Consider the following 26,093-nt stretch of genomic DNA (forward strand, 5'->3'; position numbering starts at 1 on the left):
CTACATTCCAATTTTTTCAGTTGCCCCAATGTACTTTTGGGCCTTTCTCCTCCATTATTATATCCAATCCAGAATCATATATTGTATTTAATTGTCATTGTCTCTTTAGTTTTTCTTTTTCATTATTGTTGTTGTTGTGGAATCATACAACATAAACTTTCCCATCTCATCCACTTCCAAATCCAAATACAGTGAGAAAAATCACATTCACAGTGTTGAGCATCTTTTCATGTCTTTTGACCAGTTGTGTGTCTTCTTTGGAGAAATGTCTATTCAAGTTTTTTGCACGTTTTTTAAAGATTTATTTTATTTATTTCTCTTTCCCTACCCCCTCATTGTTTGCACTTGCTGTCTGTTCATCTTCTTTGCTTCTTTAGGAGGCACCAGGAACTGAACCTGGGACCTCTGTTGAGGGGGGGAGGAACCTAATCACTTAAGCCACCTCTGTTCCCTGCTTTGTTGTGTCTCTCATTATGGTTTTCCTCTGGTTTCTCTTGTTGTGTCATCTTGTCATGTCAGCTCACTGCCCTGCTTATCCTCTTTAGGAGGCACCAGGGACTTCTGCTCCCTGTTTGTTGTTTCTCTCATTATGTTTTTCTTCTTGTGTCTCTTGTTGCATCATCTTGTTGTGTCAGTTTGCCAGGCCTACCCATCGCACCAGCTCACTGTCTTCTTTAGGAAGCTCTGAGAACAGAACCATGGACCCCCCAGGTGGTAGGCAGGAGCCCAATCACTTGAGCCACATCTGTTTCCCTCCACATTTTAAAAATGAGTTGTTTGCATTTATATTGTTGAATTAGCATTTTGTTATATATACTGGATATTAAATCCTTATTGGATATGTGATTTCCAAATATTTTCTTCCATTGAGTAGGTTGTCTTTTCATTTTCATGATAAATTCCTTTGATGCAAAAAAGTCTTTCATTTTGATTTTTTTTTTCATTGTTTGTGCCTTGAGTATAAAGTATAATAAAACCTTTTCTAACACAAGCTCCTAAAGATGTTTCCCTGTGTTTTCTTCTAGGAGTTTTGTATTCCTTGTTCTTTTTTTAAGATTTTTTATTTATCTCCCCTTCCCCCAACCCAGCTGTTTTTGCTGTCTGTGTCCATTCACTGTGTGATCTTCTATATCTATTTCTCTTTCCGTCTTCTCATTTTTTTTCCTACTCTAGGATTCACCAGAATTTGATCCTGGGGACTTCTGACATGGAGAGAAGTTCCCTGTCAGCTGCGCCACCACAGTTCCTGGTTTCTGACTCTCCCCTTTGTCTCTCTTTTGTTGCTTCATCATCTTGCTGCATGAATCACTTGCGCGGGCACTGGCTCGCCATGCGGGCAGTGGCTTGCCACATGGGCACTCTTTCTCTTCTTCTTTTTCACCAAGAGGCCCCAGGGATTGAACTCAGGTCCTCCCATATAGTAGGCAGAAACCCTTTCACTTGAGCCACATCTGCTTCCCGTATTCCTTGTTCTTAGGTTTAAGTCTTTGATCCATTTTGAGTTAATTTTTGTATATGGTGTGAGATAGGGACTTTCTTCATCCTTTTTCTTTCCTTTTTTTTTTTTTTAAGATTTATTTATTTATTTCTCTCCCCTTCCCCCCGACCCTAGTCGTCTGTTCTCTGTGTCTATTTTCTGCGTCTTATTTGTCCGCTTCTGTTGTCATCAGTGGCACGGGAATCCTTGTTTCTTTTTGCTGCATCATCTTGTTGTGGTGTTTCTCTGTGTGGGCGGCGCCATTCTTAGGCAGGCTGCACTTTCTTTCATGCTGGGCGGCTCTCCTTATGGGGCGCACTCATTATGCGTGGGGCTCCCCTACGCATGGACACCCCTGTGTGGCAGGGCATTCCTTGCGCACATCAGCACTGCACATAGGCCAGCTGCACACGGGTCAAGGAGGCCCAGAGTTTGAACCACGGACCTCCCATGTGGTAGACGGACGCCCTAACCACTGGGCCAAGTCTGCCTCCCTTCATCCTTTTTCATATGGATATCCAGTTCTCCCAGAGTTGTTTGTTGAAGAAACTATTTTTTCACAAGTTAGTGGACTGGCAGCCTTGCCAAAAATCAATTAGCTGTAGAAGTAAGGGATTATTTCTGGGCTCCATTTGATTTCATTGGTCTATATATCTATCCTCTTGCCAGTACCATGCTATTTTGACCACTGTAGCCTTGTAGTAAGTTTTAAAGTCAGAAAGTGAGTCCATCAACTTCATTCCTCTTTTTCAAGATGATTTTGGTTATTTGGGGCCCATTATCCTCCCATATAAATTTAATTATTGGCTTTTCCATTTCTGTGAAGAAAGCTGTTAGAATTTTTAATGGGATTGCATTGAATCTGTAAATCATTTGGGGGTAGAATTGACATCTTAACTATATTTAGTCTCTTAATCCATGAACATGGAATGTCTTGCTATTTATTTAGATTGTCTTTGATTTCTTTTAGCAAAGTTTTGTACCTTTCCATGTATATATCCTTGGTTAAATTTATTCTTAGATATTTGATTCTTTTCATTGCAATTGTAGATGGAATTTTTAAAAAGATTTTTTAAAATTTCTCTCCCCTTTCCCCTTCCCCCAGTTGTCTGCTCTCTTTGTCCATTTGCTGTGTATGTTCTTCTGTGACCATTTCTATCCTTAACAGCAGCACCGGAAATCTGTGTTTCTTTTTGTTGCGTCATCTTGTTGTGTCAGCTCTCTGTGTGTGGGGTGCCATTCTTGGGCAGGCTACACTTTCTTTTGCATTGGGCAGCTCTCCTTACAGGGCGCACTCCTTGTGCATGGGGCTCCCCTATGCAGGGGACACCCTTGCGTGGCACAGCACTCCTTGCACGCATCAGCACTGTGCATGGGCCAGCTCTACATGGGTCAAGGAGACCCGGGGTTTGAACTGCGGACCTCCCATGTGGTAGGCGGATGCCCTATCCATTGGCCCAAGTCTTCTTCCCTATAGATGGAATTTTTAAATTGATTTTCTCCTCAGATTACTCATTAATAGTATATAGAAACACTTCTGATATTTGCATGTTGTTCTTGTACCCTGCCAGTGTGCTGAATTCATTTATTAGCTCTAGTAGCTTTGGTTTAGATTTTTCAGATCTTTCTATATATACAACTATGTCCTCTGCAAATAGTGGAAGTTTTACTTCTTCCTTTCCAGTTAGGATATGTTTTATTTCTTTTTCTTGCCTAAGTGCTCTGGCTATAACTTCCAGGACAATGTTGAATAACAGTGGTCATCCTTGTCTTCTCCCAAGTCTTAGAGGGAAAGCTTTCAGTCTTTTAACACTAAGTATGATGTTATCAGTGGGTTTTTCATAGATACCCTTCATCATATTGAGGACATTTCCTTATATTCCTATTTTTCAAAGTGTTTTTTATCAAAAAAGGATGCTGGATTTTGTCAAATATCTTTTCTGTGTCAGTTGAGGCAATCATGTGGCTTTTTCCCTTTGTTTTGTTAATGAGGTGTATTACATCAATTGATTTCCTTATGTTGAACACCCTTGCATATCGGGGATAAAACCCCCTCGATCATGTGTATAATTCTTTTAATGTGGTGTTGGAGACAGCTTGCTAGTATTTTGTTGAAGATTTTCACATCTATATTCGTAAGAGAAATTGGTCTGTAATTTTCTTTATCTTTTTTATATCAAAGTTAAATTTCTTTTTTCTAAAGCAATTTTATTGCAATACATTCATACAGAATACAATTCATCTAAAGTGTATATTTAGTGGCTTTTGGGATCGTCTCAGATTTGTGCATTCTTCACCACAATTAGTATTAGAGCATTTTCATTACTCCAAAAAGGAAAAAACCCTACCCTTTAGGAGTCACCTCTCAATCTCTCTATCCTTCCCCCTCCATACATATTTGGTAGTCTAATTCCATCTCTATAAATTGATTTATAATTACATTTTGTATAGGTAGAGTCAAACAATATGTAGTACTTTATGTCTAGTTTCCTCATATAGCATGAATCTTGATATTTTGCGATTGTTGGAAAAATATTAATATATTAATATTTCCTACAGTCCATGGTTTGTTTTATGTATATTTTTGCTCAAATACCACCCTGTTATTAACCTCTTATAAAATTAATGTACATTTTTTGTGATTCATGGAAAAACATTCTTATATTTTTACTATCATACTTATTGTCCATAGGAGGGTTCACCATGCAATACAGCCCCATACTTCAAACTTTAGCTTTCCTCTAGTGACATACACAACTCTAAACTTTCCCTTTCAACCATCATACCCATATATTAGCACTGCTACTTACATTCACTGAAAAGGGCTATCATCACTTCTATCCATTTCTAAACATTTAAAAGCAACCTTATTACAAATTCTGCACAAATTAAGCCTCAGTTTCCCATTTTGCATTCACATTCTAACTTCTGGTGACCTATGTTCTAGTTATTAACTCCACGAGTTTGTTCATTGTATTTAGTTCATATTAGTGAGATCATACAATATTTGTCCTTTTGTGTGTGCCTTGCTTCACTCAACATAATGTCCTTAAGTTTCATTCATGTTGTCATATGCATCACAACTTTGTTTCTTCTTACAGCTGAATAGTATCCCATTATATGTATATCATTCATCAGTTGATGAACACCTGGGTTGTTTCCATCTTTTGGCAATTGTGAATTATGCTGCTATGAACATTTGTATGCAAATGTCTGTTCATGTCCCTGTTTTCAATTTTTCTGAATATGTACCTAGTATTGAGATTGCTGGATCATATGGCAGCTCTATATTTAACCACCAACAGTCTTCCACAGTGGCTGTACCATTTTACAACCCCACCTGCAATGAATAAGCATTCCTATTTCTCCACATCATCTCCAACACTCATAGTTTTCTGTGTCCATTGTAAAGGTGTAAAATGATATCTCATTGCAGTTTTGATTTGCATTTCCCTAATAGCTAGTGATGATAAACATCTTTTCATGTGCTTCTTTTGTCATTTGAATTTCCTCTTTAGAAATATGTCTTTTCAGTTCTTTTGCCCTTTTTTAAAATTGGATCATTTGTCCTTTTATTGTTGAGTTGTAGGATCTCTTTCTAGATCATGGATATTAAGCCCTTATTGGACACGTGGTTTCCATTATTTTTCTCCCATTGAGTAGGATGCTTTTTCACCTTCTTGAAAAAGTCCTTTGAAGCACAAAATTTTAAGGAGGTCCAATTATCTATTTTTTTTCTTTAATTGCTTGTGCTTTTGGTGTAAGGTCTAAGAAACAACCTCCTACCACAAGATCTTGAAGATACTTTCCTACATTTTCTTCTAACATTTTTATGGTCCTGACTTTTATATTTAGATCTTTGATCCATTTCAGATAATTTTTTGTATAGGGTATGAGGTAGTGATCCTCATTCATTTTTTTGGATAGGGATATCCAGTTTTCCCAGCACTGTTTATTGAATAGACTGCTCTGTCTCAGCTGAGTAGACTTGGTAGCCTTGTCAAAAATCAATTGAGGGAGATCCAAGATGGTGAATTAGGGAATGCAGGCTGCATTTTTCCTCCAGAAACTGCAGGAAGGTAGGCAGGTTTGCCTGGCATAATGGAAGCCATGGAGGCAATTGGAGAGGGTGCTGGAGGGGGGGTGGGGCCCAGTCAGCCCCGGGGAAGAGTGGAGCTGTGGTCAATAGGGCAGGCAAGCCGTGTGTCCAGCCAGCTCCAAGGGAGAGGGGAGCTAATGGTTGATTGGATGTACCTGTTGAAGCCTAGCCAGCTCTAGGTGAGAGGGTAGCACAAGGGGAGGTGACTGGGCAGGTGGACTAGAACCCAGTTGGCTACAAGGGAGGGGAGCCACAGGGTGATTGGGTGTGCATCCAGCACCCAAGTAGCTCCTTGGGGGGAAGAGAACCACAAGCCAGCACTCAGTGGGCTCTGGGGAGTGGGGAGCAGGGGGTTGATTGGGTGGGTGGACCAGCACCCAACCAAATTCTGGGGAGAGGAGAGCTGCTGGGCAACTGAGTGTACATCCTGGCATCCAGCAGGCTCCCAGGAGGAGGTAACTGCAGGACAAAAAATAGAAGAGAAGGGAACATTACCTAACTCATTCTATGACTCCAGCATCACCCTAATACCAAAGTCACATGAAGACACTACAAGAAAACTACAGACCAATCTCCGTAATGAACTTAGCTGCAAAAATCCTGAAAATACTTGCTAATTGAATCCAACAACTCATCAAACAAATTATACACCATGACCAAGTCGGTTTTATCCCAGGTATGCAAGGATGGTTCAACGTAAGAAAATCAATGTAATACACCATATTAACAGCTCAGAGGGGGAAAATCACATGATCATCTCTATTGATGCGGAAAAAGCATTGACAAAATCCAGCATCCTTTCTTGACCAGAAACATCTTGAAAGATAGGAAGAGAATAAAACTTTCTCAACATGATAAAAGTTGTATATGAAAAACCCACAGCTAACATCATACCCAATTGTAAAAGGCTAAAGGTTTTCCCTCTGAAATTGGAAACAAACAAGGATGCCCACTGTCACCCTCATATTTAACAGTGTATTAGAAGTTCTTGCTTGAGCACTTAGGCAAGAAAAAGAAATAAAATGCATCCACATTGGAAAGGAAGAAGTAAAACTTCCACTATTTGCAGAGAACATGATCCTACATGTAGAAAGTCTTGAAAAATCTGCACCAACACTAACAGAGCTGGTAAATGAGTTTAGTAAACTTGCAGAATATAAGATCAACACACACAAATCAGTAGCATTTCTGTATTAATAATGAGCAATCTGGCAAGGAAATTTTTAAAATTCTATTTACAATAGCAACTAAAAGACTCAAATATCTAGGAATAAACTAAGGGTGTAAAGGACTTGTACACAGAAAACTACAAAACTTTGCTAAAAGAAATCATGAAAGACCTAAATAAATGGAAGAATATTCCAGGCTCATGGATTGGAAGATTAAATATCATTAACATGTCAATTCTGCTCAAGTTGATTTATAGATTCAATGAAATCCCGTTAAAAGTTCCAACTGCATTTTTTGACAGAATTGGAAAAGGCAATTATCAAATTTATTGGGAAGGGTAAGGGGCTCTGAATAGCAAAAATATCTTGAAAAAGAAAAATGAAATTGGAGGAATCATGTTACCTGACTTTAAAGCACACTACAAAGCTACAGTGGTCAAAACTGCATGGTATTTGCACAAGGACAGGCATACTGACCAATGGAACCAAATTGAGAGTTCAGATATAGACCTATGCATAATGGACAACTGATATTTTACAAGACCACCAAGCCCACCCAACTGGGACAGAACAGTCTCTTCAACAAATGGGAAAACTGGATATCCATATCCAAAAGAATGAAAGAGGATCATCGTCTGATGCCCTATGTGAAAATTAACTCAAGATGGATCAAGGACCTAAATATAAGAGCCAAGACCATAAAGCTCCTAGAATATAATGTAGAGGAGCATCTATGAGATCTTGTAGTAGGAAATGGTTCATTTACTTAAACCTCAAGTGTTTGTCAAGAAAGTGAAGAGAGACCCTACTCAATGGAAGAAAATATTTGGGAACCACTTATCCAATAATGGTCTAATATCCAGCATATATAAAGAAATCTTACATCTCAATAATAAAAAGATAACCCATTTTAAAAATGGGCAAGAGTCTGTTCAAGACTTTTATATGGCTAATACAAATATAAAAAGATGCTCAACATCACTAGGTATTAGGGAACTGCAAATCAAAACTACCAGATATCATTTTACACCTACTAGACTGCCTGATATTTTTTTAAAAACCAGAAAACTACAAGTGTTGGAAAGGATATGGAGGAATTAGAACACTCATTCATGCTGGAGGGAATGTAGAAGGGTGCAGCAGCCTCTGTGAAGGACTGTTTGGCATTCCTCAGGAAACTAAGTATAGCATTGTCATATGATCTGGCAATTGAAAGCAGGAACACAGATATATTCACACCAATTTTCAAAGCAGCATTATTCACAATTGCCAAATGTTGCAAGCAATCCAGGTGTCCATTAACTGATAAATGGATAAACAAAATGTGGTATATACATACAATGGAATATTATTCAGTTGTAAGAAGGAATAAAGTACTGACAGATGCAACAACATGGATGGACTTTGAGGACTTATGTTGAGTGAAATAAGCCAGTCACTAAAGGACAAATATTGCATGATCTCACTGATATGAAATAAGGATACTGAGCAGACTCATGGAAGAAGAGTCTGGAAGATAGCTTACCAGGAGATAGAAAGGGAGAAGTGATTGGTAAGCCCATGTGGAATCTGGGCTGTGAATCTATGATAACCTTGATGGTGGTCGTTCAGCAGTGCATGGAGGTGATAGCTGTGCAGTGATATGAGTGTGATTGATGGCACTGGAGTGTGAGTGTGAGTGGGGTTGGGGGAGGTTGGGATCATTCATGGTGTTGGAGTGAGGGCTGGAAGATGGAACAGGTGAATGTGCATCTCAGTGTACTCTTGGGAAGAACAAAGATTGTGGTTGAGAATACATTTGTGGGAATATTCTTTTGGGATCTATGGCAGAGGAGCATAACTGATGCGTGGTGTTAGTGGTGGGGGAATGTGTGGGGAGGGGTGCACCTCAGGCATGCCTCTATAGGACATGAATATGTTCGTGTTGGCATAGGTGTGTTTTCCAACACAGTAGCAAAAAAAATATTGAATCCTGGGGAGTTCTATCCTTTCTCAAATAGCGTGTCAAAAATCTCCAGAGTATATAGGCACTGTCTAATAAAAGAACACATGCCAGAATGCCAAAATCTTCAGTATTAATGCTTGTACCTAGGAAAATTATTCTGTAAAATTGAAACTTAGCCTAATAATAAATAATGCCTAAGAGTTACCTCCTGAAGACCTCCTTGTTACTCAAATTTGGCCTCTGTCTAAGCCAAGCTCAGCAAATAAAGTCACTCCCTCACCCCCGACATGGGACACAATTCCTGGGGATGAGCCTCCCTGGCACCCAAGGAATTACTACCAAGTACCAACCAGGAGTACATTTGGAAAAAGACCTTGGTCAAAAGGGGGAAACATTAAGTACAAAGGAGATTTTATGGCTAAGAGATTTCAAGGTGACTCAGGAGGTCATTTCAGAGATTATGATTATGCAGCTCTCAGGCAGACCTCACTAACTGCCACAGTAAACAAAGCCTCAAACAAAAGTGTTCCTCAGGGCTCTAGGAACATCTAGACGCTGTAAGGAAGGCACACAACCCCATGAAATCAATACACTGTTGGCAGGACTTATTTTGGAATACACGATCATCTATTTCCCCCAATATATCAGAGGTAGACTCATTTATAAATTTCCTATTCATAATTCTACTCCTTTTATTTAAAACTATAATTATCACTATGCCCATTCAATACAAATCTCAGAGACTTAAATCTTTATTCTGTTCATATACCAGTTGAACCTGAATCTCAGCAGAGTTGTGACCAATACTTACTCTCTGGTTCTTCAGATTCTCCCAGTACAGTGAACAAAACGATGATGATGGACAAGTCCCAGCCAAAAGAACAGAGAGTATCTACAACTGCAAGCAAAACAGTTCCTTCCATCTTCTTTCAATCTGAAGGAGAGAAGTCATAATCCAAAATTACTCAAAGTTGAAGAATGAACAGACCTAAGTGGGGAGTACAACCATGGACCAAGGTAGATTTATTGTTATTGTAATTATTAGCATGTGGTAACAGAAGAATTTGATATAAAGATAGCGGTTACCAGAGGTTCTGAGGGGGAGAAGGAGGGAGGAATAAGTAGAACACAGGGCATTTTTAGGACATTGGAATTGTTTTGTATGATACTGAAGTGATGGATACATGTCATTATACCTTTGTCAAAAACTGTGCAGTGCAAAACGTAAACCCTAATGTAAACTATAGGTCTTGGTTAGTAGCAGTGCTTCAATATTGGTTCATCAATTGTAATAAATGTACCACACTAATGTAAGATGTTATTAATAGGGGAAAATGTGGGTGGGGGAGGGGTGAGTTATACAGGAATTACCTATACTTTTTTTTTAAAGATTTATTTTATTTATTTCTCTCCCCTTCCCCCCCACCCCCACCCCCCCACTGTCTGCTCTCTGTGTCCATTTGCTGTGTATTCTTCTGCATCTGCTTGCATTATCTGGTGGCACTGGGAAACTGCGTCTCTTTCTTGCATCATCTTTTTTTTTTTTTTAAAGATTTATTTATTTATTTAATTCCCCTCCTCCCCCCCGTTGTCTGTTCTCTGTGTCTGTTGTCTGCCTCTTGTTTCTTTGTCCGCTTCTGTTGTCGTCAGCGGCACAGGAAGTGTGGGCGGCACCATTCCTGGGCAGGCTGCACTTTCTTTCACGCTGGGCAGCTCTCCTTACGGGTGCACTCCTTGCGCGTGGGGCTCCCTTACGCGGGGGACACCCCTGAGTGGCACGGCACTCCTTGTGCGCATCAGCACTGCGCATGGGCCAGCTCCACACGGGTCAAGGAGGCCCGGGGTTTGAACCGCAGACCTCCCATGTGGTAGACGGGCACCCTAACCACTGGGCCAAGTCCATTTCCCTCTTGCATCATCTTGTTGCATCAGCTCTCCATGTGTGCGGCACCACTCCTGGCAGGCTGCACTTTTTCATGCAGGGTGGCTCTCTTTATGGGGCGCACTCCTTGTGCGTTGGGCACCCCTACACAGGGGTGCCCCTGTGTGACACAGCACTCCTTACGTGAGGCAGCACTGCACATGGGCCAGCTTACCACACGGGACCGGAGGCCCTGGGGATTGAACCCTGGACCCTCCATATGGTAGTCAGATGCTGTATCAGTTGAGCCACATCCACTTCCTTCCCTATATATTTTTTTTAAGATTTATTTTTTATTTCTCTCCTCTCCCCTCCCCCCCCAGTTGTCTGCTCTCTGTGTCCACTCATTGTGTGCTCTTCTGTGACATCTTCTATCCTTATCAGTGGTACCGGGAATCTATGTTTCTTTTTGTTGCGTCATCTTGTCGTGTCAGCTCTCCGTGTGTGCAGCGCCATTCTTGGGCAGGCTGCACTTTCTTTCGTGCTGGGCTGCTCTCCTTATGGGGCACACTCCTTGTGTGTGGGGCTCCCCTATGCAGGGGACACCCCTGCAAGGCAGGGCACTCCTTGTGCTCATCAGCACTGCACATGGGCTGGCTCCACACGGGTCAAAGAGGTCTGGGGTTTGAACCATGAATCTCCCATGTGGTAGGCAAATGCTCTATCCATTTGGCCAAGTCTGCTTCCCTCCCTATACTTTTGATGTAATTTTTCTGTAATCTAAAACTTTTCTAAAATTAAATTTATTACCAAAAAATCAATTGACCATATATGTGAGGGTCTATTTCTGAACTCTCTATTAAATTCCGTTGACCAATATGTATAACTTTATGCCTTTAACATGCTGTTTTGTCTACTGTGGCTTTGTAACATGCTTTAAAGTCAGGAAGCATGAGTCTTCCAACTTTGTTCTTCTTTTTTAAGATATTTTTGGCTATTTTGGGCCCCTTTCCTGTTGGAAACTGGGGTACAGTGGTCTGGCAAGGAGAGATATGCTGTTTACATGGCTACCCTTGCAACCTAAGGAATGTGGTAATTAAGAGTTCCTGGAAAACAGGATGAAGCTGTTAAAGGTTGAAAGAAAAGATAAGCAGATAACATTTTATAGTAAACACAACACTTAGACTTTGTACCTTGAGATAAGATTTTTTTAATTCCTTAGACTGTGAGTAATGCTGATGGTTAACTGCATGTGGCTGCTTGTTCTCGCGTGGACTGGGGTATGTAGAGAGCCCCTTGTGAACAATAAAGTTGTCTGAGGAGTCTCTACTCGCAGACCCCCTGATCCCAGCTCTCTCTTTCTTTCTTTCTTTTTGTCTCTTTCTTTCACTCTCCTTTTTCTCTTTCTTTCATTCCTGATACCCTTCGGGCCCAAATCTCCAACACTTTCCCTTTCAAATACATTTGATGATTAACTTTTCCATTTCTGTTAAGTAGACTGTTGGAATTTTGATTGGGATTGCATTGAATCTGTGAATCAATTTGGGTAGAATTGACATCTTAACCATATTTAGACTTCCAATCCATGAACAGACTGTCCTTCCATGGGAGTGGAGGTGGCTCAAGCATCGGGGCCCTCCCTCACACATGGGAGGTCCCAGGTTCCGTTCCTGATGCCTCCTAAAAAAATAGGAAAGAAAGAAGACAAGCACACAACAAACAGAGAACAGACAAGACAGTGAGCATAAACAAGACATGCGGGAATAAATAGATTAAATTAAAAAATAAGTAAACATCCAAAAAAAAAAAAAGAATGTCCTTTGATTTCTTTTAGCAATGTTTTGAGTACAGGTCCTTTACATCCTTGGTTAATTAATTCCTAAGTATTTGATTCTTTTACTTGCTATTGGAAATGGAATTTTTTCCCTTAATATCCTACCCTGATTGTTCATTACTAGTGTGCAGAAACACTAATGATTTTTGCATGTTATCTTGTATCCTGCCACTTTGCTGAGCTCATTTATTAACCCTAGTAGCTTTGTTGTAGCTATTTCAGGATTTTCTAAATGTAGGATCATGTCATCTCTGAAAAACGAGATGTTTTTTTCTTCACCAATGGTGGATGCCTTTTATTTTTTTCTTGTCTAATTGCTCTAGTTAGAATTTCTAGCACAAGGTTGAGTAACAGTGGTGATAATGGACATCCTTATTTTGTTCTTGATCTTAGAGGGAATACTTTCAGCCATTCCCTATTGAGTATGATGCTGGCTTTGGGTTTTTCATATATGCCAGTATCATGTTGAGGAAGTTGCCTTCTATTCCTATCTTTCAAGGAGTTTTTTAAAGGATGCTGGGTTTTGTTGAATGCCTTTTCTGCATCAATTGAGATGATCATGCAGATTTTCCCCTTCAATCTGTTAATGGGATGTATTACATTAATTGATTTTCTTGTGTTGAACCACCTTTGTATACTTGGGATAAAACTTACTTGATCATGGAGTATATGCTTTTGTATTCTATTTACAAGTATTTTGTTGAGGATTTTTGAATCTATATTCACAATGAAATTGATGTGTAATTTTCTTTTCTTGTTGTATTAGTCAGGCAAAGGGGTGCTGATGCAAAGTACCAGAAATCTGTTGGGTTTTATAAAGGGTATTTATTTGGGGTAGAATCATACAGTCATAAGGCCATAAAGTATAAATTACTTCCCTCACCAAAGTCTATTGCCACGTGTTGGAGCGAGATGGCTACAGATCTCTGTGAGGTTTCAGCCTTCCTCTTCCTCCTAAGACTCCATGGTCCCAGCTCCTTCCTTTCTCAGCTGTAGGTTAATATAAGGCTTGTCTGTCTCACTGGGGCTTGTTTCTCTCCTGGCTCAGCTGCTTTGCTCTCTTCACAAGCCCAGCTCTAAACTGAAATGGCTTGTCTCTCTTCCTGGGGCCTCTGCCATGTCTAATGGAGCCTTCTCTCTTTCCTCACATACCTGCTTCTCTATGTGTTTACTTCCTTTGACTAAAGCATCAAAAACTCAAACTCTGTCACACTGACATGACCAAATCAAAGCCCTAATTTTAATTTAATCAAGTAAAAGTGAAATCTCTGAACTTAATACTCAAAGGGGACCACACCCAGAGGAACAGACCAGTTTATAAACATAATCCAATATCTATTTTTGGAATTCATAAACAGTGCCAAACTGCTACATTCCACCCTCCAAATTCTAAAAGACATTACAATATTCAAAGACCTTATTTCAGTAGTAATGCTAAGTATAAAATCATATCACAATCATTTTCCTTTTTTTTAAAGATTAATTTTTAATTTATTTCTTTCTCCTTCCCCCCCCCACCCCCGCATTGTCTGCTCTCTGTGTCCATCTGCTGTGTGTTCTTCTGTGTCTGCTTGCATTCTTGTTAGCAGCACCAGGAATCTGTGTCTCCTTTTTTTTTTTTTTTTGTCATTGACTCATTTTGCTGCATCAGCTCTGCATGTGTGTGGTGCCACTCCTGAGCAGGCTGTGTTTTTTCACACAGGGCAGCTCTCCTTACAGGATGCACTCCTTGTGCATGGAACTCCCCTACATGGGGGACACCCCTGCATGGCACAACACTCCTTGTGTGCATCAGCACTGTGCATGGGCCAGCTCACCACATGGGTCAGGAGGCCCTGGGTTGAACCCTGGACCTCCCATGTGGTAGGTAGGTGGTTACTCTATCGCTTGAGCCAATTCCACTTCCCATATCACAATCATTTTAAAGAAATACAGTTTGTCTTGGGGCAAAGTCCCATCTGGTTGTATACCTCTGAAACTTACAAAACCATTTATCTACTTCCAGTATACAAATGGACAAAGGATAAACACTTGCATTACCATAAGGAGAAATTGGGAGGGAAACAGGAGTCACTGGTCCCCTACAGTTCTGAAAACCTGCAGGGCATACTTAACTAGACTTCAAAATCTGAGAGTCATTCTCAAGATGATGGTTTCTTCCACCTGGGACCTCATGAGAACCCACCCTTTTTTGCAGGCTGGCCCAATGGCTGTTTTCTTCATTCTTCCCTCATCAAGCATCTGGGTGGTGACTGAGCTCCACACCTCACCCTCCAAGTACCTTGGGGTGATGACCATACCTTCCCTGACCTCTGGGGTAAAGTTTTAACCCCCGTAGTACAGTGAAGAGAAGACAACATCCTCACTAACCTTTGGCAAACAGGCCCAACCCTCTCAAAGCAATGAGTTGGTGATCCGGTCTTCCCTAATCCATGGGGGATGAGCCCACCCCCTCAGGCATTTGGGGTGTCAAATTTACCCTCACTAATCCTTGGGAAATCTGCTCCACCCTCTCTGTACGCTGGGGTGGCAAAACTCTCTCTGAACAGTGTGTGTGTGGGGGTACATCTACCCCCTTCAACTGCCAGGGCAATCTCACTCTCTCTGTACATATGAATGGGGTTCCTCTCTTGGCTCAAAGGGATGTCTTAATTCCAGATCTCACCTTCCATGGTTTTCCTCTTAAAGCTGTTTTCCCTTTCATATCTCCCATTGATGTCCCTTTTAGTCCAGGATGACAGTAGTTTTGTTCATACAGTGCTCTCAGAAAGCTTGTTGGTTTAGCATGCAGAAAGCAGGGGTCCAAGCCATCAGACAGTAAGATTTTCCACAAGTCTTTCCTAGATAACTGCATTTTCAATCCCAATTTATGAGTTCCAAGTTTACTTGAGTCCTCAAATGGGGCACTATTGTCTGGGGGCTTGATTTCCAGAGGCTTGGAATTTCCAGAATCAGCTTCTGGTTTCATTGTGTCCAACAATTCAGTTCTCAGTTGATCTCTCTGATCTAGCATGACTTGATTTGGATATTTCTCAGCCTTAAACTGTAAGCTAATAAATTCCCATTGTTTAAGCCAGCCCATTTCATGGTATCTGCATTAAGCAGCCTAGGAAACTAAAACAATTATGTAATAGGGTTAATATAATTCAACAGATTCCACTGCTAAAAACCTGAGTTTGAAAATTACAGCCTATGCTAATTTCCAACTTGGCCTTGCTAATAAATGGGCCTCCTTCCCCTTCTTCCCCTTGGGAATCTTGGCCACTTAGAGCCCCTACCAGCATTCACCTGTGAGGTGAAGCCCTAGGCCAGTTTCTGAACTGCAGTACCACTGACATTTTTGTCTGGATAATTTTTTGTACTCTGTGCTGTACTCTGCTTTGCAGAGTGTTTAGCAGCATCCCTGGCCTCTGCATTCTAGATGCCAGTAGCACACTTTTTCCACAGTTGTGAGAGCCAAAACTGTCTGCAAACATTGTTGAATGTCCCTTGGGGGAGGAAGGGGCAAAATTGCCCCAGTTGAGAACCACTGGTCTAGGTATAAATTACTGGTAGAAGGGAGTCTGTATTCCCAAACAGACTATTTGCTATAGTTGGAAGTAACACATGGATACCCAAATGGTGTTTGGTAAGGTGCAGAATACTATATTCTGTAGGAAAGTCAGCACTTGTGTTAAAACCTAGTCAAAAGAAAAAAATAACATACATGAAACCATAAAATAATAACATCTGATAAACTCTGATGTAACTAGGAAATTTTAAAAAGAAGAGGCACAAGGAAGGAAAGTTTACCTACTGCTCAAACCTTACAGTATTCTTTACCTAAAAAAAAAGTACTCATTTTAATATGTGAAAATTTTTTTTGACAGATCGATTTTATTGATACATATCAACAAAGTATACAGTTCATCCAAAGTGCACAATCAGGGAAACGGACTTTGGCCCAGTGGTTAGGGCGTCCATCTACCATATGGGAGGTCCGCGGTTCAAACCCCGGGCCTCCTTGACCCGTGTGGAGCTGGCCAGGCGCAGCGCTGATGCGCGCAAGGAGTGCGGTGCCACGCAAGGGTGTCCCCCGCGTGGGGGAGCCCCATGCGCAAGGAGTGCGCCCGTGAGGAAAACCGCCCAGCGTGAAAAGAAAGAGCAGCCTGCCCAGGAATGGCGCCGCCCACACTTCCCGTGCCGCTGACGACAACAGAAGCGGACAAAGAAACAAGACGCAGCAAAATAGACACCAAGAACAGACAACCGGAGGGGGGGGGGATTAAATAAATAAATAAATAAATCTTTAAAACAAAAAAACAAAAAAACAAAGTGCACAATCATGGTATTCAGCACAGTCACATAGTTGTGCATTCACCCCTCAATCATTATTAGAGCATTTTCATTCTTTCAATAATAACAATAAACAAAAAAACAAACAAGAAAATCCATCACCTTTTGATCTCTCTATGCTTCCTTTGCTGTGCATAGCTCCTATTTCTGCTTATTTTTGCACAATTACCTATTTTTTCTTTATAAATTGATTTATATTTAAATTTTATATAAGTGGAATCCTACAATATGTTACACAATATATTTAGTTCATAGTAACAAAATCATACAGTATTTATCCTTTTGTGTCTGGCTTGCTTTGCTCAATATAATGTCTTCCAGGTTCATCTATGTTGTCATATGTTTTACAACTTCATTTCTTCTTAGAGCTGAATAATATTCCATTGTGTGAATACACCACACTTTGCTTATACTTTCATTATTTGATGGACACCTAGGTTGCTTCCAACTTTTGGCAATTGCAAATAACACTGCTATGAACATAGGTGTGCAGATGTTTATTCTTGTCACTGTTCTTAGTTCTTCTGGGTATATATATACCCAATAGTGGTATTGCCCTGGTAAGGTGCATAGATATTTATGACTGTTATTTTTTTTCTTTTTTTTTGTCTTTATTTTTTTTTTAATATTACATTAAAAAAATGAGGTCCCCATATACCGCCCACCCCCCTCACCCTACTCCTCCCCCCATAACAGCAATTATTTCTTTTCTTGATTGTCCCTTTTATTAATATATAATGGCCTTCTGTATCTCTTATAACTGTTTTGCATTTCAACCCTGTTTTGATTGCTCATTTTTGGTTGCTATTTGCATGGAGTATCTTTTTCCAGCCTTCTACTTTCAGCTAGTTTGTAGCCTTGAGTCTAAGGTGAGTCTCTTGTAAGCAGCATATGGATGGCTCATTCTTTTTTTTATCTATTCTGTCAGGCTGTATCTTTTGATTGGCAAATTTAATCCATTCACATTCAATGATATTACTGTAAATGCACTATTTTCTTCCACCATTTTATTTCTTTAGTTTTGATGTGTCATATATTTCCATGTCTTTTACACTTTTGGTTATCCTGTCTGCTATTCTTTCTTCTATACTCTCCCCCAAGTCTCTCTCCTGTCTTTTTCTTTCAGGCTCTAAGGCTTCCTTTAATATTTCCTGCAAAGGGGTTCTTTTTTATGAACTCTCTTAGTTTCTGTTTGTTTGTTAATATTTTATACTCACCTTCATATTTGAAGGGCAATTTTGCTGGATACCGAATTCTTGGCTGGCAGTTTTTCTCTTTCAGTCTCCTAACTGTATCATACCACATTTTCTTGCCTCCATGGTTTCTGATGAGAAATCTGCACTAAGTTTTACTGGGTGTCCCTTATATGTGATGGTTTGCTTTTCCCTTGCTGCTTTCAGAATTTTCTCTTTATCTTTGACATTTGACCTTCTGAGTAGTATGTGTCTTGGAGTAGGTCTATTTGGATTTATTCTGATTGGGGTATGGTGGACTTCTTGGACATGTAAGTTTATTTCTTTCATGAGAGTTGGGTATTTTCAGCTATTCTTTCCTCAAATACTTTTTCTGCCCCTTTTCCCTTCTTTTCTCCTTCTGGAACTTGTGTGATACATATGTTGTTGTGTTTTGTGTTGTCATTCAGCTCCCTGAGCCCCTGTTCAATTTTTTCCATTCTTTTCTCTCTTCAATTTCCATGGTTCTGTCTTCTATATCACTTACTCTTTCTTCTATTATTTTGAGTCTGCTGTAATATGACTCTAATGTGTTCTTTTTTTTTTTTATTAATTTTTTTATTTTTTATTGACTTTGTAATAATATTACATTAAAAATATATATGTGAGGTCCCATTCAACCCCACCCCCCCACCCCCCCTCTCCCCCCCCCCAACAACACTCGTTCCCATCATCATGACACATCCATTGGATTTGGTAAGTACATCTTTGGGCACCTCTGCACCTCATATACATTGGTTCACATCATGGCCCATACTCTCCTCTATTCCATCATCTAATGTGTTCTTTATCTCACCTATTGTGTCTTTCATTCCCATGAACTCTGTTCTCTTTCTATTCAGGATTTCACATTCTTCTGTGTGTTTGCTCAATGTCTTGTTGATGTTCATCTCTTTAGCCATATTGTCTTTCAACTATATTTGATTTTGGAAATTTATATGCATCTCATTAATTAGTTCTCTCAAATCCTGTTTCTCTTCTGGGGCTTTTATATATTCTTTTTCCTGGGCCATGTCTTCCATTTTCTTAGTATGATTCATAATTTTTTGCTGATGTCTAGGTATCTGATTAGGATGTGGTTTACTCAAATGCTCAATTTCTTTCTCTTTCATAGGGATTTAGTGGTTGGAGTTTCTGTGTTACTGCAGCTCTTTGATTCTTGGTTTGACCTGGAACGGTAGTTGCTCATACTGGGCTCTGGACCCAGTAATAGAGGTTCCTGCCTGGTGGCTAAGAGCCTTGCAATTCAAACTTTCTCAGTAACAGTTCTCCAGCCTTCTCTGGCAGCCCCCTCCCTTTTCCTGGGTAGGAAATAATTCCACTCCTCTCTGCTTCCTCAACAATCAATCCTGGTTAGTAGAGAAGGAGATTGGGAGGGTTGTATATCTTTAGCCCCTTGTCAGCTCCCAGTGCAAACAATGGGATGGCCCTACTGGGTCTGGAATGACTCATGGACACAGCAGACAAAATTTGTGGGTCAAAAGCTGAGTCAGCCTTAGGCTGGGTTCCTCTTTCTCCCCTTTCCTGGGGTGGTGGATCCCTGGAGACTTCTTTGTCTGTAGCTGGCTCAAAGGCCTGAGAATTCTAAAGTGTCTTTTGTGTGGGAGAGGGTGCTGGCTGTAGCAGCTGCTGGTTTCAACTCACAGTTTTGCTGTCATGATCCTCCTCCTTTGTCCCTCTCTGTTCTGGCTGTGTTCAGTCTTTGCCTGGTGTTCAAAATCCTAGAAGATCTTTTTCTAGGCCTTTTCAGGCTGTCTTATTTTTCTGGGGAAGAGAGTCCCATGTCTTCCCAGTCCACCATCTTCCCAGAAGTTAACCAATATGTTTACCTTTAACCAGAAATACTTAATGATTTTCCTCAGCTCAACAATCCATACTCATACCCACATCAAGGGATGTTAAAATGTTAACATTTTGATATGTTTCTTTCCATATGCTTTTTTCATGCCTCTACAGCCACATCTATATATATATATATATTTTAATAATTTCAAAGGACCATAAGACATATATTATTGTGTAACTTGCTTTTGTCACTCTGTATTATAGACATTCCTCAAAAACAAGAGTTGTATGTCCTTTTAATGATTGTGTAATATAGTGCATAGTATATGTGCACCATAGTTTGATTGTTTCTTTTTGTTGGACATCTGGATGGTTTTGTGAAAATTTTCCAGCAATATCAGTGCCACAATGTAAACATCCTTGTATTAATATCATTATGTATTTGTACTTTTATTTTTTAAAGGTAAGTTTTCTCCACTGGGATTTTGGATTGAAATAAATGTGTGTGTGTACTTACACTTTTAATAAATATTTCCAGATACCTTCCAGATTACAGTATGATGTCTTACTATGACAGCAATGTATGAAAGTAACAATTTCCCCATATTCTGTAGCAATAAAATTTGTGGGTTTTTTTTTCCCAGTTCAGGAATAAAAAATGGTTCTTAATTGTTTGAATTGCATATCCCTGACTACTAACAGGGTTGATCATATTTGAGGTTTGTATGTAGTCAAATATATTTATCTTTTTAATGACTTCTGTCTTGCTTATGATGTTCTCTTGATCCAAAGTTATATAAATATTCTCCTAAAATGTCTTAAAATATCTTTATTGTTATATTTTTAAATTTAATTTCTTCAATCCATCTGGAATTCCTGATATGGTTGGGGGAAATAATCAATAAAAAAACTATGGAAAAAAATTAATAAATAGTGTAATGTATTCTATAATATACTGAATAATGAATAGGGAAGGTATTCTAAGGGTGAAAGCATAGGCAAAAATATAATAAATATAGACCAGCAAACTGCTCCCAAAGCAAGCAGAAGGAATGAAATAACAAAGATTAGAACAGAAATAAATGAATTGAGAGCAAAAAAACAGTGGAGAAGATTAACAAAGCCAAAAGTTGGTTCTTCTAGAAGATTAACAAAGTTGACAAACCCTTACTAGACTGACAAAGAAAAAAGAGAGAAGATGTAAATAAATAAAATAAAAAATGAAAATGGGGACATTACTACTGACCCCACAAAAATAAAAGAGATTATAAGAGGGTACTATGAACAACTGTATACCAATATACTAGACAATGTAGATGATGTAGATGAAATGAAAAAATTCCTAGGAACATACAACCTACACTGAGTCTGGAAGAAATAGAAAACCTCAACAAACCAACCACAAGTAAAGAGATTGAAATAGTCATCAAACAACTCCCCAAAATGAAAAGCCCAAGACCAGATGGTTCTACCAAACATCCAAAGAAGATTTAATACCAGTCTTACTCAAACTCTTCAAAAAAATTCAACAAGTAGTACCAAACTCATTCTATGAAGCCAATATCACCCTAATATCAAAGTCAGATAAAGATATTATGAAAAAAGGAAAATTACAGATCCATTTCCGTAATGAATACAGATGCAAAAATCCTCAACAAAATACTTGCTAATCGAATCCAACAACACATTAAAAGAATTACTTATCATGATCAAGTGGGTTTTATACCAGGCATGCAAGGGTGGTTCAACACAGGAATATCAATCAGCATAAAACACCGCATTAATAAATCAAAGAGGAAAAATCACATGATCCCATCGATTGACACAGAAAAGGCATTTCCCACACACATTCCCCACCTTATTTTTTTTTTTTTTTACAAATAGCCCTGTGGTATACACACTGTTCAGCATCTTGCACTGTGCCACTTGGAGGTCATTCCATGTGAGAACTTAAAGGATTTCTTTTTTTCTTCTTCTTCTTTTTTCCTGCATCATAGTATGAAAAGCTCAATTTAGAGTATACTGATGCTAAAACAATTACAAGACAGGCAAGGCTAGTGTAGTAGATTGAATCACGTATCCCAACAAAGACATAGCTCTTTTTATTTATTTGTTTGTTTTGAATAGAAACATACATTTCTCAATTAAATGTACTTGATACATATAAAAAATTTTTGAATCATACAATATGTCACACAATGTATTTGGTTCATAGTAATGCAATCATACAGTATTTGTCCTTTTATATCTGGCTTGTTTTGCTCAACCAATGTACTCCAGGTTCATCCATGTTGTATGCTTTACAACTTCATTTCTTCTTACAGCTGCATAATATTCCATTGTGTGAATACACTACAGTTTGTTATCCATTCATTGGTTGATGGACACCTGGGTTGTTTCCAACTTTTGGCAATTGTGAATAATGCTGCTATGAATGGTAAAGATGTTCTTAACTTAATAATCCACATTCCAGTGGGTGTGAACCCATTAGTAAATAGGACACTTTGAAGATGTACTATTAGTCAAAGCCCAAACTCATCTGTGAATAGGGTGTGTTAAGATCCTATTTAAGTGTGGCCAAACTGAATCAAGGCAGGCCTTTATCCATATTACTGGACTCGTAAAAGAGAAGGCCACAAGAAGCCTGAAGTCAGAAACCAGATAACCAAACACAAGGAGAGAGGTGGGGGTGGGGGGTGGGCTGGTGGGGTGTCCCATGACATGATGAGGGCACAGATGCAAACCAAGAAAACCCAAGAATTGTAGCAAGCCAGCGCCAGAATGAAACTGACTTTGGGATGAAAGGATGGCCTTGCTGATGCCTTGATTTTGAATTTCTAGTCCCTGAAACCATAACATAGTAAGTACTTGTTGTTTTAGCCAACCAATATGTGGTGGTTGTCATAGCATTTTGGAAAACTAAGACAGCCAGAATTGTGGGGGATCTGAAAAACTAAATCTGAACTTGGAGGCTATAGACACTAGGAAATGATTTTTAGGCAAGTAGTTGTCAACCGCTGGGAAGCCAGAAGTCTTGTTGGGAGTTGTTGTTTTTTCCTTTAAGTTTTTATTTATTTATTTATTTATTTATTTATTTATTTTTTATTTCTCTCCCCTTCCCCCCCTTCCCCAGTTGTCTGCTCTCTGTGTCCATTCACTGTGTGCTCCTCTGTGACTGCTTCTATCCTTAGCAGCAGCACTGGGAATCTTTGTTTCTTTTTGTTGCATCATCTTATTGTGTCAGCTCTCCGTGTGTGTGCGATGCCATTCTTAGGCAGGCTGCACTTTCTTTCCCGCTGGGCGGCTCTCCTTACAGGGCGCACTCCTTGAGCATGGGGCTCCCCCACATGGGGGTCAACCCTGTGTGGCACAGCACTCTTTGCGCACATCAGCACTGTGCATGGGCCAGTTGCACACGGGTCAAGAAGGCCCGGGGTTTGAACCACGGACCTCTCATGTGGTAGGCAGACGCCCTATCCATTGGGCAAAGTCCACTTCTGTGTTTTTTCTTTTTATACAATTTCTGTCTCTTGCTTACCTTATCTGCATCTATAACACGTTTCTGATCTTTCAGCACACTAGCAGTCATACTATACTGATCACATAGCCTTTCTTGTAATTCATAATCAACATCAAGTGCTTTTTGAGTACAATAAATGAATGAATGAATCAATCAATCAATAACAGGGTGTCCAGAAGCTTATAAACATCTTTCTCAAGAAAACCTGGAATTTTATTTCTATTTTGATGGGGTACTGACTCTCAACATTTCATATATATGAAACAGGTGGGGAGAGAACAGGGCCAAGGGTAGCCAGAGGAGATGTGGTGCCCATGTAATTAGGAATTTAAGAGGGTGCAGGAGAGAAGGAACAACAATAGGATTTGGGCACTGATTGGTTAGAGGGGATCCATCTGAAGGAAGACTTTAAAAATGATTTCAAGGTTTCTAGGATGGGAGATTATCACTTTCAGTAATGAAAGAAAGTGACCAGTTGTAAAGGGAGATTCGCAATGTAACTTGAGGTACAAAGCCTTTTGGATTTAGATGGGACCTTAGAGATACATTTCCATTGGTCTAATTTTTTTCTTTCCCATTTTCTAATTTTTTTTTAAGATGAATAAACAGCATAAGTTGCTTGCCTAGAGCATGCAGATAATTGACAAAAGAGCCAGGAGCAATGCTGTGTTTAAAGAAAGTGTACTATTTTTTTCCTTCATTTTATTTATTTTTAATTTTTATTATTTTATTTTTTAATTATCTTTAAAAAAATAGATCACACAAAACATTACATTAAAAAACATGAGGTTCCCATATACCCCACTCCCTACCCCACCCCCTCATTTCTTTAGTTGTATTTTTTTGAAGATACAAAAATCACAGAAAATGTTATATTAAAAAATATAAGTTTCCCATATACCCCCCACTCTCCCATCCCCACTCCTCCCACATCAACAACTCTTTCATCATTATGGCACATTTATTGTATTTGGTGAATATTTATTTTTAAATTGTATTTTTTTGAAGATACATAGATAACAAAAAATGTTACATTCAAAAAATATAAGAGGTTCCCATATACCCTCTAACCCCCATCACCCCACTCCTTCCACATCAACAACCTCCCCCATCATTGTGGCACATTCAGTGCACCTGGCGAACACATCCTGGCGCATTGCTGCACCATATGGATAAAAGTTTACATTGTAGTCCACACTCTCCCCCCAGGACACTCAGCAGACCATGGCAGGACACACAATGTCCAGCATCTGTCCCTGCAATGGCACCCAGGACAACTCAAGTCCCGAAAATACCCCCACATCACATCCCTTCCTCCCTCTCCCCCTCCTTAGCAACTACCGTGGCCACTTTATCCACATCAATGCTACAATTTCTTCCATTACTAGTCACAATAGTTCCAGAGTAGAATATCAGCAAGTCCACTCTAATCCATATTTTATTCCTCCAGCCTGTGGACCCTGGGGTGGTGATGTCCACTCCACCTCCACATTGAGAGGGAGCTTAAGATTCCACGTGGATGATGGATGCAATTCTTCTGCTTGCAGTTGTAGGCACTCTCAGTTCCCTGGTGTGGTGGTTGACCATCTTCACCTCCCTGACCTGGATAAATTCAACAAACCAGAGGGCAAGAGTTATAACTCCGCTGAGGTTCAGGGCCCAGCTGGCACATGGATAGTCTACAAATTCAAGTCTCCTGAGTATACACCAACCCTAGTGCCAACCACACGTTCAATAACAGTGACAGAAGAGGCATGTGTAGAAAGGTCACATGTGAGTCCAACTCCATCAAACTCAGAAAAACATTCCAAAGTAGGGCCAGCTGACATGGCACTGAACGTCAGAGGCATCTGCTATGACCATATATCCTGTGGCTCTCCATAGCCTTCAGGAGAACTAGTACCTGGGGTTGCATCTATTTTGGCTGTCTCTGGGGTCTACAGAGGCATGTGCAAGCACGACCCCTCTGATGATCTCCCAGTTCTTTTTTGAAGAGTCTCAGTCATATAAACTCATTTGTCTTTGCCATTTTCCCCTTTTATTCAGGGTCAAAAGGCAAGTTTTAACATATGATCCTACACGTAGGCTGAGGTTTTCTGCTGATCTGAGTTGATCCTTTTATTCAAGGTCTTTTTCCAGTTACATCACCAGCTGGTGCTTGATAATAATCCCTTGGCACCAGGGAGGCTCATCCCTGGGAGCCATTTTCCCCACTGGGTGGAAGGCAATGCATTTACAGGCTGAGTCTGGCCCAGAGAGTAGACACACTTGAGCAACATAGAGGCTCTCAGGAGGCAACTCCCAGGCACCCCGCAGCTCCAGGCCCAGTTCATATTTCAGGCACACAGGCTCACAAGCATAGTTACAAGTATCAAGGGCCCATCATTGGACCATCCTTCTTTGTTAGTCTATGCCATTGCATCTGGGGGATTGCCACTGCTGGATTGGGGACCACGATAGAGCTCCCCCAGCCAGGAACTCAGCACTACCTCAGTTGTCATTTGTAATTGTAACTACCATGAAAATACCCAACACATATCCGAACATCTTCATGTACCCTATATACATACCCTGGAGAACTCCCTCCCAACCATGCCCCCCCATCAATAACACCCCACACCAGTGCTCCTCCCCTCCACACCTGAACCTCTCTGCTGTCCAAAACTTTCCCCAAAATGAAGCCTAATATATTGCCAAATTCACTTAATAGGAAAATGAAATATAATGATGGGTTTAAAGATTAGAAATAGAATACATACTAATTTAGAAAAACTAAAAGTAAAAATAAATTGGGGTATTAAAAAATGAAAAATATTATAAAGTTTTGTTTTTGATG

The sequence above is a fragment of the Dasypus novemcinctus genome, chromosome 6 (genome assembly GCF_030445035.2).
Source record: "Dasypus novemcinctus isolate mDasNov1 chromosome 6, mDasNov1.1.hap2, whole genome shotgun sequence".
In the NCBI taxonomy this organism is placed as follows: domain Eukaryota; kingdom Metazoa; phylum Chordata; class Mammalia; order Cingulata; family Dasypodidae; genus Dasypus; species Dasypus novemcinctus.